Source organism: Pan troglodytes, chromosome 19 (genome assembly GCF_028858775.2).
Source record: "Pan troglodytes isolate AG18354 chromosome 19, NHGRI_mPanTro3-v2.0_pri, whole genome shotgun sequence".
NCBI lineage: Eukaryota > Metazoa > Chordata > Mammalia > Primates > Hominidae > Pan > Pan troglodytes.
Genome location: NC_072417.2, coordinates 24,440,242 through 24,454,315, shown reverse-complemented (window position 1 = coordinate 24,454,315; position 14,074 = coordinate 24,440,242). Strand labels below are relative to the sequence as shown.

General features: G+C 43.9%; 1 non-coding gene across 1 annotated transcript; it reads left to right on the top strand.

Moving 5' to 3' along the window:
• The first annotated feature begins 5,626 nt into the window (after window positions 1–5,626).
• LOC112206234 (U6 spliceosomal RNA) lies at window positions 5,627–5,733 on the top strand. Its single transcript, XR_002940417.1, has one exon. It is a non-coding gene; the product is annotated as a U6 spliceosomal RNA (small nuclear RNA).
• The last annotated feature ends 8,341 nt before the right edge of the window (window positions 5,734–14,074 follow it).

Sequence of the window (14,074 nt, the reverse complement as noted above, 5' to 3'; positions counted from 1 at the left end):
CAACAAGTTATTTTTTTGTTTATTATTATTATTATTATTATTATTTTTTTTTTTTTTATTTGCTTTTTGCAGAGGCTCTTTCCTGGTCCTTGATGGTCCCCTTTGTGTGGACTGTGGACATCATGATTGTTGGAATGCAGATTCCATGGCCCTACACCGGATTCCTGGTAGGCTGGGAATCTGCATTTTGACAAGCTTGCCTAGGTGATTTCATAAACTCTAAGGCAGTGGGTCCTAAACCTAGGTGAGCCTCATAATTAATTGGAGGGTGTTAAAAACTATAGATCGTCAAGCCCTGGTCCCTGGAGATCCCGATTCCACAGGCCAGAATCTGTGCATGGGAAGAGTTCTTGCAAGGGACTCATGGAAGCAGCCAGGTCTAGGAATTACTACCTTAAGGAAATTACTGGAGGTGAAATATTCAGACTCTCTTATTCATTCTACAAGACCTAGAGCAGAAGAGGCCAGAAGGGGGCCGGAGGTGCCAGGATCCTTTCTGGGGCTGCCTTTGTGTTTATCTTTGGACCTGGGCTGATTGCTTGGAACCAGGCAAGCAGTAACTACAGAGTTTAGAAGCACTTTGGATCAGCCCCTCATTTGCTTGTGGGAGGGAATTGCAACCGCAGACACTCGTTTCATCACTGAGCATGTCTGAGCTGGGGGAGGATATGGGGTGGGATGGCAAGGGCATTGGACTAAGCAGGCCTAAAATATTTTGGGTTTTTTTTTTGTTGTTGTTGTTGTTTGAGATGGGGGTCTTGCTATGTTGCCCAGGCTGGTTTCAAACTCCTGTGCTCAAATGATCTGGCCTCAGATGCCTGAGTAGCTGAGACTGCAGGTGCACACCACTGTGCCCGGCTAGAAAATGTTTATTCTAAGTTTAGTCAATTCTGTCAACTTGAGCAACTTTACCTAATGTCTCTGATCTTCAGAGTTTTTATTCGTAAAATGAATATAACTCTCATTGTAAACATTATATACGGCCAGGTGCGGTGGCTCACGCCTGTAATCCCAGCACTTTGGGAGGTTGAGACGGGCATATCACGAGGTCAGGAGATCGAGACCATCGTGGCTAACACAGTGAAACCCCGTCTCTACTAAAAATACAAAAAAAATTTACTGGGCCTGGTAGCAGGCGCCTGTGGTCCAAGCTACTCGGGAGGCTGAGGCAGGAGAATTGGCGTGAACCCAGGAGGTGGAGCTTGCAGTGAGCCGAGATCGCACCACTGCACTCCAGCCCTGGTGACAGAGCGAGACTCCATCTAAAAAAAAAAAAAATTTGTATACAATTTATTAATATAACAAGGAATGGAAATAATAAATAGCACTATGGCAATGCACTAAATCACAGAAATGCAAATTCAAACCAACTTGAAGTATAATTTCACATACATGGACGGTTTTTTGTTTTTTTTTTTTGAAATGGAGTCTCACTCTGTCACCCAGGCTGGAGTGCAGTGGCATGATCACACCTCACTATACCTCTGCCTCCCAAGTTCCAGCGATTCTCCTGCCTCAGCCTCCCAACTAGCTAGGACTACAGGTGCCCACCATCACACCTGGCTAATTTTTGTATTTTTAGTAGAGACAGGGTTTCACCATGTTGGCCAGGCTGGTCTCAAACTCCTGACCTCAGGTGATCCCCCCGCCTCGGCCTCCCAAAGTGCTGGGATTACAGGCGTGAGCCACCGCACCCAGCCAAGATTTTTAATATTAAAATAGTCTGGGTGTGGTTCATGCTACTGGATAGGTTACACTCTATACAAATGAAGGATTCTGCCCAGGACCAATAAGAGGCAGAGCTCTGCCCAGGACCAATCAAAGGCATCCCATCTGTGACCTAAGAGCAAATGAAGGTTTCAGAATGGACCATTTACAGAAATTCCCGTTTTTGACATAAGGGAGGGGAGGTTCAGAGAGGGAAGGGCCTATCCAGTGGCTCATGCCTGAAATCCCAGCATTTTTAGAGGCTGAGGCTGGAGAATGGCTTGAGGCCAGGAGTTTGAGGCTGCAATTGAGGCAGGAGAATAGTGTCTGGAGGCAGGAAACCTAAGGCCAACCCACAGCTGCCTTCTTGGAATTGGACTGAAAGAAAAATCCCACCTTTCCATGACCAAGTGATGAGGGGCCAAAGGCCCCCCTCTCTCTGAACCTCCCCTCCCTTATGTCAAAAATGGGAATTTCTGTAAATGGTCCATTCTGAAATCTTCATTTGCTCATAGGTCACAAGTGGGATGCCTCTGATTGGTCCTGGGCAGAGTTCTGTGTCTTATTGGTCCTGGGCAGAATCCTTCATTTGTATAGAGTGTAACCTATCAGACGCTGCTAAAGGGTGCTTAGGGGTGTTACCATGCTCTTTCAATTCAATGAAAACCCCAAGAAACTTTACAATCAGGGTTCTTGAGCCACTCTGTGGAGTGCACTTTCACTTCAATAAATGTATGCTTTCATCTTCTATTGTTTTGTCTGTGCATTTTGTTCAATTCTTTGTTCAACACGCCAAAAACCTGGACAACTCAGTCAAGGCTTCCCATCCTATAACACAATGAGCTATGATTGTGCCACTGCACTCAGTCTGGGCGACAGAGTGAGACCCTGCCTCTACAATAATAATAATAATAAAATAAAAGTAGATTTGTGCAATGGAACACTATGCAGGCATTAAAAAAATCATTCATTATGAAGACCATGTAGCAACAAGGAAAACATTTATAAATGTTTAGTGAAAATAGCAGAACCCCAGATGGTATACCCTTTGACTATAACTGTGCACACTGAGAGAGAGCATGTAGACAGGGCCAGGAGGTAACATGCAAAACAGGGTAGTTGTGCAGAGGATAGGCTTATAGTTACTTTTTTCTTTGCCAAAATTAAAAACAATTTTACTGTTACATTCTTTTTTCATAATAGGAATGACTAATTCCTGCCCTTCTACCATGCTGGCTTGTTCAGGGGACCAAATGAAAAACTGAGAAAACTGTTGTGTCTTCCCGTAGGATGTTGGAGTGAATCTACCATGCATGACTCATGTTTCCATCCCTATCATCCTGGGTAGGGAAGCACCAAGCTGAGGACTCTGGATCCTTTCAGGCTCTAATGACAATGCACATCCAGCATTTGTGGAGTATGTATACAGTTGTCTGGGCCAACTACTGTGGGAAGAGGAAAAGAAGCCACATTGCTACTGGTCATCAAGAGCTCACAAAATAGATGTCGACATCATTTGGGGCTATCTACTTATCCTAGTGATTCTCAACTGAGGTTGATACTTAAATTTTTTTTTTTTCATTTTCTTTTTTTTTTTAAGTTTCAAGAGGTTGATACTTTTGATTGTCACAATGATTGGCTTTTGATTGTCACAATGATTGGGACCGTTATTACCACTCACATATAGTAAATGAAGGATGGGATAGTCCTACACAAAAAATTATCTAGCTCCAAATGTCCTCAGTGTCTCTGATGAGAAACACTGATCTAGTCCATAGTCAGGGCTGCCAGGGATGGGTGCGCAGGTTGCCCACTGTACAACTCTTAAGGGAACCATTCACCTGGTGGCGAAGTGTGTCAATTCTGAAACCATACTGCCTGAGTTCCAGTGCCAACTGGAACTGCCCCCCACCCCCTACTTCTTTTTTTTTTGAGACTGAGTCTTGCTCCACCACCCAGGCTGCAGTCCAGTGGCACAATCACAGCTCACTGCAGACTCTACCTCCCGGGCTCAAGTGATTCTCCTACCTCAGCCTCTTGAATAGCTGGGACCACAGGCACCACCACCACACCTGGTTACTTTTTAAATTTTTTGTAGAGATAAGGTCTCCCTATGTTGCCCAGGCTGGACTCAAAACTCTGAGGCTCAGGTGATCCTCCTGCCTCGGCCTCCTAAAGTGCTGGGATTACAGGTGTGAGCCACCGGACCTGGCCTGGAAGCTCTTGAACATATTGCTTATCTTCTGTGGACCTCAATTTCCTCATTTATAAAATGGGAAGAGCAATAGTAATATAACTCATACTGATAACATAAGAATATGTTATCAATAATATATGTGCCTGCACATAGCAGACATTCAATTCATGTTCAATGATTATTATTCTCTGAGATCTGACCTCCCCATTGACTGGGGTGGGGCCCTGGTGTCTACTCCCTGATAAAGACCACGTATGCCTGGATTCCTGCTCTCCCTGAGGCTTAACTTTCCTGGTTCCACCTGTAATCTCATTGAGAACTCCCATTGTTGCCTAAACTTGCTTGAGATGGTTTTTGTAATCTACAACCAGAAGTCTTAATTACTAAGACAAGGTGAAAAGACTCACCTGTAGGAAACACAGTAGATAATACAAAAGGGCTTTCAAGTTAGTGTGAGACGGCTTGGCATAGAAAGACGATAAATGCCACAGACAAAACCTAATCGTAACTGAAAGAAATAAATGCGAACAACAAATTGTTAAGTGAATGGAATGCAGCTAGCTAGGATCCCATGCTCTGTTCTAAGAAAACAGACAGGTCAAACAATCAGGACCAGTCCAGACATGTGTCTGGGAAGTTAAAGGAAAGAGACCCTGTCCCTCAAAACCTTCCTTACTAGTGACTCATGTCTTCATTTACCAGGAGGTCTTCTTTGAAAATATGAATGTTTCTGGGAAGGGTAATCCAGAAACCTACTGAGGCTCACCCTACTAGGAATGTATTTACCATTTTTCTTTTCTTTCATGTCTGTTCATTGAGAACACAGAGAATGTATTTATTCAGTGACTTTCTCTCTCCTCCACTTCCCAACCCCAGCTACAAATGGGGACAGCAAGAGAGAGAAAACCTGGGGAGAACGGAAGAAACCATGCTTTGTAGAATGGATCCTGCTTCGGAATTGCTGATCTCATCAACCACATGTTTATAGAGAGAGCAGTGGCCCTTAAGGAACTGGAGAGAATGCTCTGATTTACTTCTGTCCGGCATGGTGAACAGCAGGAATGGCTGTAGCTGTTCTCTTTGCCAAGGACAGATCTGATCTGATTGCCTTGAGGTGAAAGTGAGGTAAGGTGGGGCGGGGATTAGCTTTTGGCTCCCAAGAATGGTTGTTCATCAACCTTTTGCTAAGCCCGTGGTTCTCAAATTTTACTGCATGTTAGAATCACCTGGGAAGCGTTAAAAAAATATCTCAGTACCCAGGTTGTACCTCAGACCAATTAAATCTGAATGCCTGGGTGTGGTTGCCAGGCATCAGAAGTTTTCAAAGACCTCCCCCCACCAGGTGGTTCCTGGACATGTACCCACATCCGGGAACCACTGTCCTCAGCATTTATTGTATGAGGCAACTTAGGTGACACACAACAGGTGAGAACCTGGCTCCTGCCTTTCGGACACAGGACTTAATTTTTTTTTTTTTTTTTAATTATGCAGTAAAATTTTTTCTGTTGGTGTACAGGTCTATGAATTTTTTTATACTGAGTTTTTTATACTGCCTGAGTACAATTTAATGGTATACCATAAAGTATACCATAATTTTATGGTATACCATAACATTTTACATACCATAATTTTATTTTTATAAAGTATACCCACAATTTTATGGTATACCATAAAATTAGTATAGTATACCACAAAATTTACCCTTTTAAATTATACAATTCAATGCTTACTTCAGCAGCACATATACTAAAATTGGAATGATACAAAGAAAATTAGCATGACCCTTGCTCAAAGATGACACTGTAATTTGTGAAGTGTTCCATATTTAAAAAAAAATTTTTTTTAAAGTGTACAACTCAGCCATATGCAGTGGTTCCCACCTGTAATCCCAGGGTTTTGAGGCCAGGCACGGTGGTTCACGCCTATAATCTCAACGCTTTGGGAGGCCGAGGCGGGCAGATCACCTGAGGTCAGGATTTCCAGACCAGCCTGACCAACATGGTGAAACCCCATCTCTACTAAAAATACAAAATTAGCCGGGCATGGTGGCGCATGCCTGTAATCCCAGCTGCTCAGGAGGCTGAGGCAGGATAATTGCTTGAACCCGGGAGGTGGAGGTTGCGGTGAGCCAAGATCTCGCCATTGCACTTCAGCCTAGGCAACAAGAGTGAAGCTCTGTCTCAAAAAAAACAATCCCAGGGTTTTGGGATGCCTAGGCGGGAGGCTCACTTGAGGCCAGGAGTTTGAGACCAGCCTGGGCAATGCAGCGAGACCCTGTCTCTACCAATAAATGAATAAATAAATAAATAAAATTAGCTGGGGATGGTGGCAAGTGCCTTTAATCCTAGCTGCTCAGGAGGCTGAGACAGGAGGATTCCTTGAGCCCAAGAGTTTGGGGTTACAGTGAGCTATGATCATGTCACTACACTCTGGCTAGGGTGACAGAGAAAGACCTTGTCTCTAAAAAAGAGAGGAAAACAAGTTACCAAATTATACAATTCTCTGTTCAGACCTAGATTTACAAGAAAAAAAATGTAAAATTTCATGGTTTTTAGTATATTTGTAAAGTTGTGCCACCATCACCAGTAATTCCAGAACATTTTTATCTCGTCTCCCCAAAATACCCCGAATCCACAGTAGCTTCTCCCCATTTCCCCTTCCGCCCACCCCCTGGCAAATACGAGCCATAGAGACTCTCTCCCTCTATGGCTTTGCCTACTCTTGATATGTCACATAAATGAAATCACACAATCTGTGGCCTTTTATGTCAAGCTTATTTCACTTAGCATGCTGTTTTCAGGGTTTATCTGTGTTGTAGCATGTATTAGTACTACATTCCTTTTTATTGATGAATAATATTCCATTGTATGGATATACCACATTTCATTTATCTATTCATCAGCTGATGGACATTTGGGTTGTTTGCACTTTTTGGCTATTGTGAATAATGCGGCTATAAACATTCTTGTACAAGTTTTTGTGTGAATGTATATTTTCATTATCTTGGTCTTGGATACTTTTTTTTTTTTCTGAGACGGAGTCTTGCTCTGTCGCCTAGGCTGGAGTACAGTGGTGCAATCTCGGCTCACTGCAACCTCTGCCTGCTGAGTTCAAGCAATTCTCCTGCCTCAGCCCCCCAAGTAGCTGGGATTACAGATATGTACCACCACACCCGGCTACTTTTTATATTTTTATTAGAGACAGGGTTTTGCCATATTGGCCAGACTGATCTTGAACTCCTGACCTCAAGTGATCTGCCTGCCTTGGCCCCCCAAAGTGCTGGGATTACAGGCATGAGCCACCGAATCCGACCCATAAATCTTTTTATATAGGGGTGATTTCAGCTTAACATTAGTAAAAAAAAATTTCATAAACTTCTTTTCATTTGAGCTATTTTGCAATAGAATGAATGACTGGCTGCTTCACTGGGACTATTAATTCTACAAATATTTATTGAATGCCTACTATATGCCAAGCACTGTTTTTCTCCCATTTGGTGATTATTTATACTTTTATTTTTAGTTTACATGTAATGATTGTACATATTTATGGGATTCAGATTGATACTTCTTTTTTGTTTGTTTGTTTGAGACAGTCTCGCCCTGCCTCCCAGGCTGGAGTGCAGTGGTACAATTATGGCTCCCTGCAGCCTTGACCTCCCAGGCTCAAGTGATCCTCCCACCTCAACCCCCTGAGTAGTTGGGACCACACATGTGTGCCACCATGCCCAACTAATTAAAAAAAGTTTGGTAGAGACAAGGTCTCACTATGTTGCCCAGGCTGGTCTCCAACTCCCGGGGTCAAGCAATCCTCCTGCCTTGGCCTCCCAAAGTGTTGGGATTTCAGGTTTGAGTGACTGTACATGATGATTATTTCTTTTTTAAAAAATTATTTTTATTTTTTTGTAGAGATGAGGTCTTGCATATTGCCCAGGCTGGGCGAACTCCTGGCCTCAAGCAATCTTCTTGTCTCAGTAATTGTATTGGAAGTGACCCATTACAGGCATGAGCCACCTCGCCTGGCTGTTGAACATCTTTTCATGTGCCTATCTGCCATCTTAATATTCTCTTTGGTGAAGTATTTGTTTACGTCTTTTGCTCATTTTTAAAGTCAGTAATCTGTTTTCTTATTTAGGTATGAGAGTTCATTATAAATTCTGGTTTTTGTTTGTTTGTTTTTGTTTTGTTTTGTTTTTGAGACAGAGTTCTGCTCTTGTTGCCCAGGCTGGAGTACAATGGCGTAATCTTGGCTCACTGCAATCTCCGCCTCCCAGATTCAAGTGATTCTCCTGCCTCAGCCTCTTGAGTAGCTGGGATTACAGGCACCCGCTACCACGCCCAGTTAATTTTTATATTTTTAGTAGAGATGGAGTTTTGCCATGTTGGCCAGGCTGGTCTCAAACTCCTGACCTCAGGTGATCCACTCTCCTCGACCTCTCAAAGTGCTGGGATTACAGGCATGAGCCACCGCGCCTGGCCCATTATAAATTCTGGATACAAATCCTGTGTTGCACATATGATTCGTAAATATTTTCTCTTAGTCTGTGTTTTGGACACAATACTTTTTGTACATGTGTCTGATGAGAGAAAGGTATGGAATTAACATTTACTGAGCACTTACTATGTGCTGGACGTTGTAGTGGATTGCTGGAGGAATAGGGATATAAGTAAGATGGAGTCCCTATCCTCAAGAGAGGTTTCCTGGAGGAGGGGTGAATTTTGAACACTACTGTCTATACTACAGGCAGAAATTTTTGTAGAGACGGGGTCTCACTATGTTGTCCAGGCTGGTCTTGAGCTCTTGGGCTCAGGCGTTCCTCTGAGCCACAATAAGGTAGAAGAGGGAAATGTAGAGCCAAGTGGTTACAAGTAAGGACTTTGGAGTCAGTTTGTCTGGTCCCAGCTGCAGCACTTACCACCTGTATGTCCTTGGGCAAGTTACTAAATCTCTCAGTACCTCGGTTTCTTCATTAGCAAAATTAGGGCAGTAATAATGCCCATGGAAGGGCTGGGGGTACGAAATGAGAGGGTGTAGGTGGCAAAGGGAAACTCTCCACTCTTATCTACTGTATTATCATTTATTTGGGTAGCAACGTTGTTCTGTGGCCATCAGGGGAAGCTACCCTCCACCTCCTGGAGGAGGTGTCATTGGAGCTGAACCTCAAGGCCTGGAAAGACTTCCAGAAGCTGAGATGGGTGCATTGAAGTGGTGGAAGCTGCTCTTTAGAACCTATATTTTGCCCCAAACCATATATTCCTCCCCAAAGAGAGAAGTTTTCCTCTTTCTTGTTCCATCCCCTCCTCTCTTCATCCTGCGCTGTCCTCTCATCAAGTCTTTTTCTTTCTTTTCCCTGTCTCTCCTTCTCACCTGCCAGAGGCTTCTATGGGCCCCTCTTGTGTCCTTGGCCTTATGAAGTCACCGACACTTGGGTTATGGGCTGCTGCTCTGAGGCTGCAGGGTCACCTTTGGCCCCTCGATGGGGACTTTACACTCTACTCCAAACAGAAGCAGGATGCTGTCTTGGAGATTCTTTCCCCCTGCAGTCTGGTGCCCTGGTGCCAGTGCTCAGGGAATGAATTTAGTGCTAGGTCACTTCCGGTACAAATTATTGAGCAATTTTCAGTGTGGACATCAGGCCTATGTTGAGACAACAGCTCTGCCAGTTCGAGCTTGTTCCGTTAATAATTTACTGGCGGAGAAATGGGAGTTAAATGAGCCAGGAGGCATATTTTGCATGAACTTTGGGGGTACCTCTGACAGCAGTTCATGTAATTTGTCCGGGAAGATACTAAAGCTGTCTGAAATCTAATGTCCTGCCTGCCACACTGACCCTTTGGATCCATTTTATTAACACGGTTGGCTTTGATTTATGTTTATTTTATTGCTTTGGTTTCTCTTCTGAACTCATAACCAGAGTGGTGGTGCATGTGGAAAATGGCTCTGTGAAGAATTACGTTCCCAGGTGTGCTTGTGGAAGGAAACCTAGCAGCAGCTGTGGGTTTTTCTCGGCTTTGCAGGACTGGGATGTCTTGTGGCAAAACTGCCCCTTTCTGAGTGACTGGCCACTGTGTGTGTGCAAGGCCAGCACCATTGATGTGTGACCTGTGCAGTTAAGCAGGGCCCCATGTTTAGAAGGACCCCCTGCTTGATTTAATGCTCTGCTGTCACCATTTAAACGTCTTAATAATTTAGAAACAAGGAGTCATCCTTTTTTTTTTTTTTGAGGCGGAGTTTTGCTCTTGTCGCCCAGGCTGGAGCGCAATGGCGCGATCTCAGCTCACTGCAACCTCTGCCTCCTGGGTTCAAGCGATTCTCCAGCCTCAGCTTCCCAAGTAGCTGGGATTACAGGCACCTGCCACCACGCCTGGCTAATTTTTGTATTTTTAGTAGAGACGGGGTTTCACCATGTTGGCTGGGCTGGTCTCAAACTCCTGACCTCAAGTGATCCACCCACCTCGGCCTCGCAAAGTGCTGGGATTACAGGCATGAGTCACCATGCCTGGCTGGATTCATACATTTTATACTGGCCCCTGAAAATTCTGTAACCAGCCCTGAGTGTGTGCCATGGTCCACATTCCCAGTTCTTTATGTTGAACCTAGGTGATTCGCCAAGTTTATTCTGTTCTTTCTGGGGCCATCCCAAAATCCTTAAGGAGGCTATGGCAACTCTGTCCCAGTGTCTTACAGGCCCACCAGCCAAGATATCTGAAAACACATACAGATAAAAAGTTTGCTTAAAAAAAATCAGTTACTGCCCGGTTCAGTGGCTCACGGCTATAATCCCAGCACTTTGGGAAGCCAAGGAGGGTATAAAGAACGTGGCTGTGTGTTGGTCAAGGATAGGCCGAGGTGGGATGTTTACACCCTGCATAACTCGCAGGTGTATAACTCTACATATTATCATAGCCATATAGCCATAACATGGGAAAGCCATCCCTTGGCCCTATGCCACTATTGTCTGTAAAGGTATAATTGCCCTGCTGACACTGTACAGGTGCTCACACCCAGAGAAAGAGAGAGAGTCAAAGCTGTCCATCTTGAGATGGACAGGAGGGAGCCAGGACACAGCTCAGCTCGCTCGTGCCCAGAGAGAGAAAGAGTTAAGCCGCTAACCCTGAAGGCAAGGGAGAGCCAGCTGTGTGCAGCTGCGTGTGAGAGCCGTTGTACTAAGCAGCTGAGACAGGGATGATAGTGTGAGAAAGTTGTTAATGAAAGTTGCTGCTGAATAAAATAATCTTTCACCTGCCTACGGCCTCCTGAGTATTCTTTCTGCTCATCCACCCACTTCCCTCAGACCTCAGCATGACAATTGGCGTAGTCATAGACCTAACAGCGGGCAGATCACTTGAACTCAGGAGTTCGAGACCAGCCTGTCCAAGATGGTGAAACCCCATCTCTATCAAAAAGATACAAAAATTAGCCAGGCATGGTGGTGTGCGCCTATAGTCCCAGCTACTCAGGAGGCTGAGGTGAGAGGATCACTTGAACCCGGGAGGCAAAAGTTGCAGTGAGCTGAGATCGTACTACTGCACTCCAGCCTGGGCAATAGAGTCCCTGTCTCAAAAAAACAAAAAAACAAACAAAAAAAAAAAAAGAAAAGAAAAAAAATCAGTTAAGTATAGATATATTTCAAAATTCAAAAAGTACAGAAGGCCAGCCTGGGCAACATGGAAAACCCCCTACTCTACAAAAAATACAAAAATTAGCTGGGCATGGGGGTGCGCACCTGTAGTCCCTACTTGGGAAGCTGAGGTGGGAGGATCACCTGAGCCCAGAGGTCGAGGCTGCAGTGAGCCGAGATTGCGCCATTGCACTCCAGCCTGGGTGTAGGTTAATGCTTCCCTATTATTCCCTAGTTTTCTTTTTCTTTATTTTTATTTTTATTTATTTATTTATTTATTTTTGAGACGGAGTTTCACTCTTGTTGCCCAGGCTGGAGTGCAATGGTGCAATCTCGGCTCACTGCAGCCTCTGCCTCCTGGGTTCAAGTGATTCTCCTGCCTCAGCCTCCCGAGTAGCTGGGATTACAGGCATACGCCACCACGCCCAGCTAATTTTGTATTTTTAGTAGAGACAGGGTTTCTCCATGTTTGTCAGGCTGATCTCAAACTCCTGACCTCAGGTGATCTGCCTGCCTCGGGCTCCCAAAGTGCTGGGATTACAGGTGTGAACCACCTATAGGCCTGTGCACCAGGCCTATTCCCTAGTTTTCTTGTTCCCTTTCTGCAGAAGCAAGCACTGCTACCCATCTCTGAGCATCTTGCAGAAAGTCTATGCTTTGATGAAATATATGTACATATCTCCATATTTATTGTTCTTTACCAGATGGTGGGATAAGTTGTACACTATTTTGAACCTTCCTCTTTTCACCTAACTATGCATTTTGGAAAGAATTCCAAGTCATCATATAAATCTATCTCATTATTTCTTTGGTAACAATTTCCTGTTGTTTGGATTTACCATAATTCACTTCACAGGTCCCCTATTGATGGACACTTAGGTTATTGCCTAACCTTTCCTTCTATAAACAATGCTCTTAGAATAGGCTTGCCAGATTGAGCAAATTAAAATACAAGCTGCCCAGTGTTGAATTTGAGATTCGATTTTTTTATTTGAAATTTCAATTTTGAATTTGAAATGCAGATAACAAGGAACACAGTAGAACCCCCTTATCCATAGTTTCACTTTCTGGGATTTCAGTTACCCATGGTCAGCTGCAGTCTGAAAACATTAAATGGAAAATTCCAGAAATAAACAACTCATAATTTTTAAATTACATGCTGTTCTAACTAGTGTGATGAAATCTCACACCTTCCCACTGTGGCCTGCCTGGGACTTAAGTCACCCCTTTGTCCAATGTATCCATGCTGTATATGCTCTTTGCCTGTTTGTCACTTTTTGTAGCTGTCTAGGTTATCAGATTGACTATTTCAGTATTGCAGTGCTTGTGTTCAAATAACCCTTATTTTACTTAATAATGACCCCAAAGTGCAAGAGTAGTGATGCTGGCTTATTGTGATAATTGTTCTATTTTATTATTGTTGTTGCTAATCTCTCTTACTGTACCTAATTTAGAAATTAAACTTTATCATAGGTATGTATGGGGAAAAAAACATAGTATATAGAGGGTTTGCTACTATCTGCAGTTTCAGGCATTTACTTGGGGTCTTGGAAAGTATCCCCCCACGATAACAGGGGACTACTGTAATTCCTTAGTATAAACACGTTTCATACTTATGACCCAAAAGGGTAGGATATTTGAGGAATAGTAATACTAAACAAAATGTTGCTGTTTATCTGAAGTCCAAATTTAACAGAGAGACCTGTATTTTATCTGACAACCCTATCCTAGAACAAAGCCTGGTACATAGTAGGGGCTCAGTAAAAATTTACTGAGGCAGAGTGCTGTGGCTCAAAACCTTTGGGCACTTTGGGAGGCTGAAGTGGGGGAACTGCTTGAGCCTAGGAGTTCGAGACCAGCCTGGGCAACAAAGCGAGGCTCATCTCTATACAAAATTAAAAAAAAAATAAAATTAGCCGGGTATGCTGGCATATGCCTGTAGTCCCAGCTACTTTGGAGGCTGAGGTGGGAGGATCGCTTGAACTCAGGAGTTTGAGGCTGCAGTGAACTATGATTGTGCAACTGCACTCCAGCTTGGGCAACAGAGACCCTGTCTCTAGAAAAAAAGATAAAAAATGAATGAATGAATAAATGATCCCTCTCCTGAATGAAAGCCCATGAGGGCAGCTGCTTTGTTATGTCCTCTGCGCTTTCTTCAATGTTTCTTAGGCATTTGTTCAATACCTGGACAAATGCTGTAGTGAATGTCTTCATGAACGCTTCATTTGGCCCATGAGAGAATATGTTTGTAGAATAAATTCATTTGTTTGAATGCCTGATGGATTCTGCCTAATTGCCCCTCCACAGGCCTCCAACACTTCTTAGCCAAGTTGTCCAGTTGTATTCCTGCTGTCACCTAAAGTCATTTAACCTTTGGGGAACTTCCTCCCTGAGGCTGCCCTAAATGGGGTTAGGAAAGGAGCTGAAAGTGCCAACCCCATTATACCACCCCTTTATGCCCCTTCCGTCAATCCACACGAGGAAATGAGGAATTTTAGATGCAAATGGCAGGACATAACATCTGGCTCATCAGAGCCCCAGACTGTCTT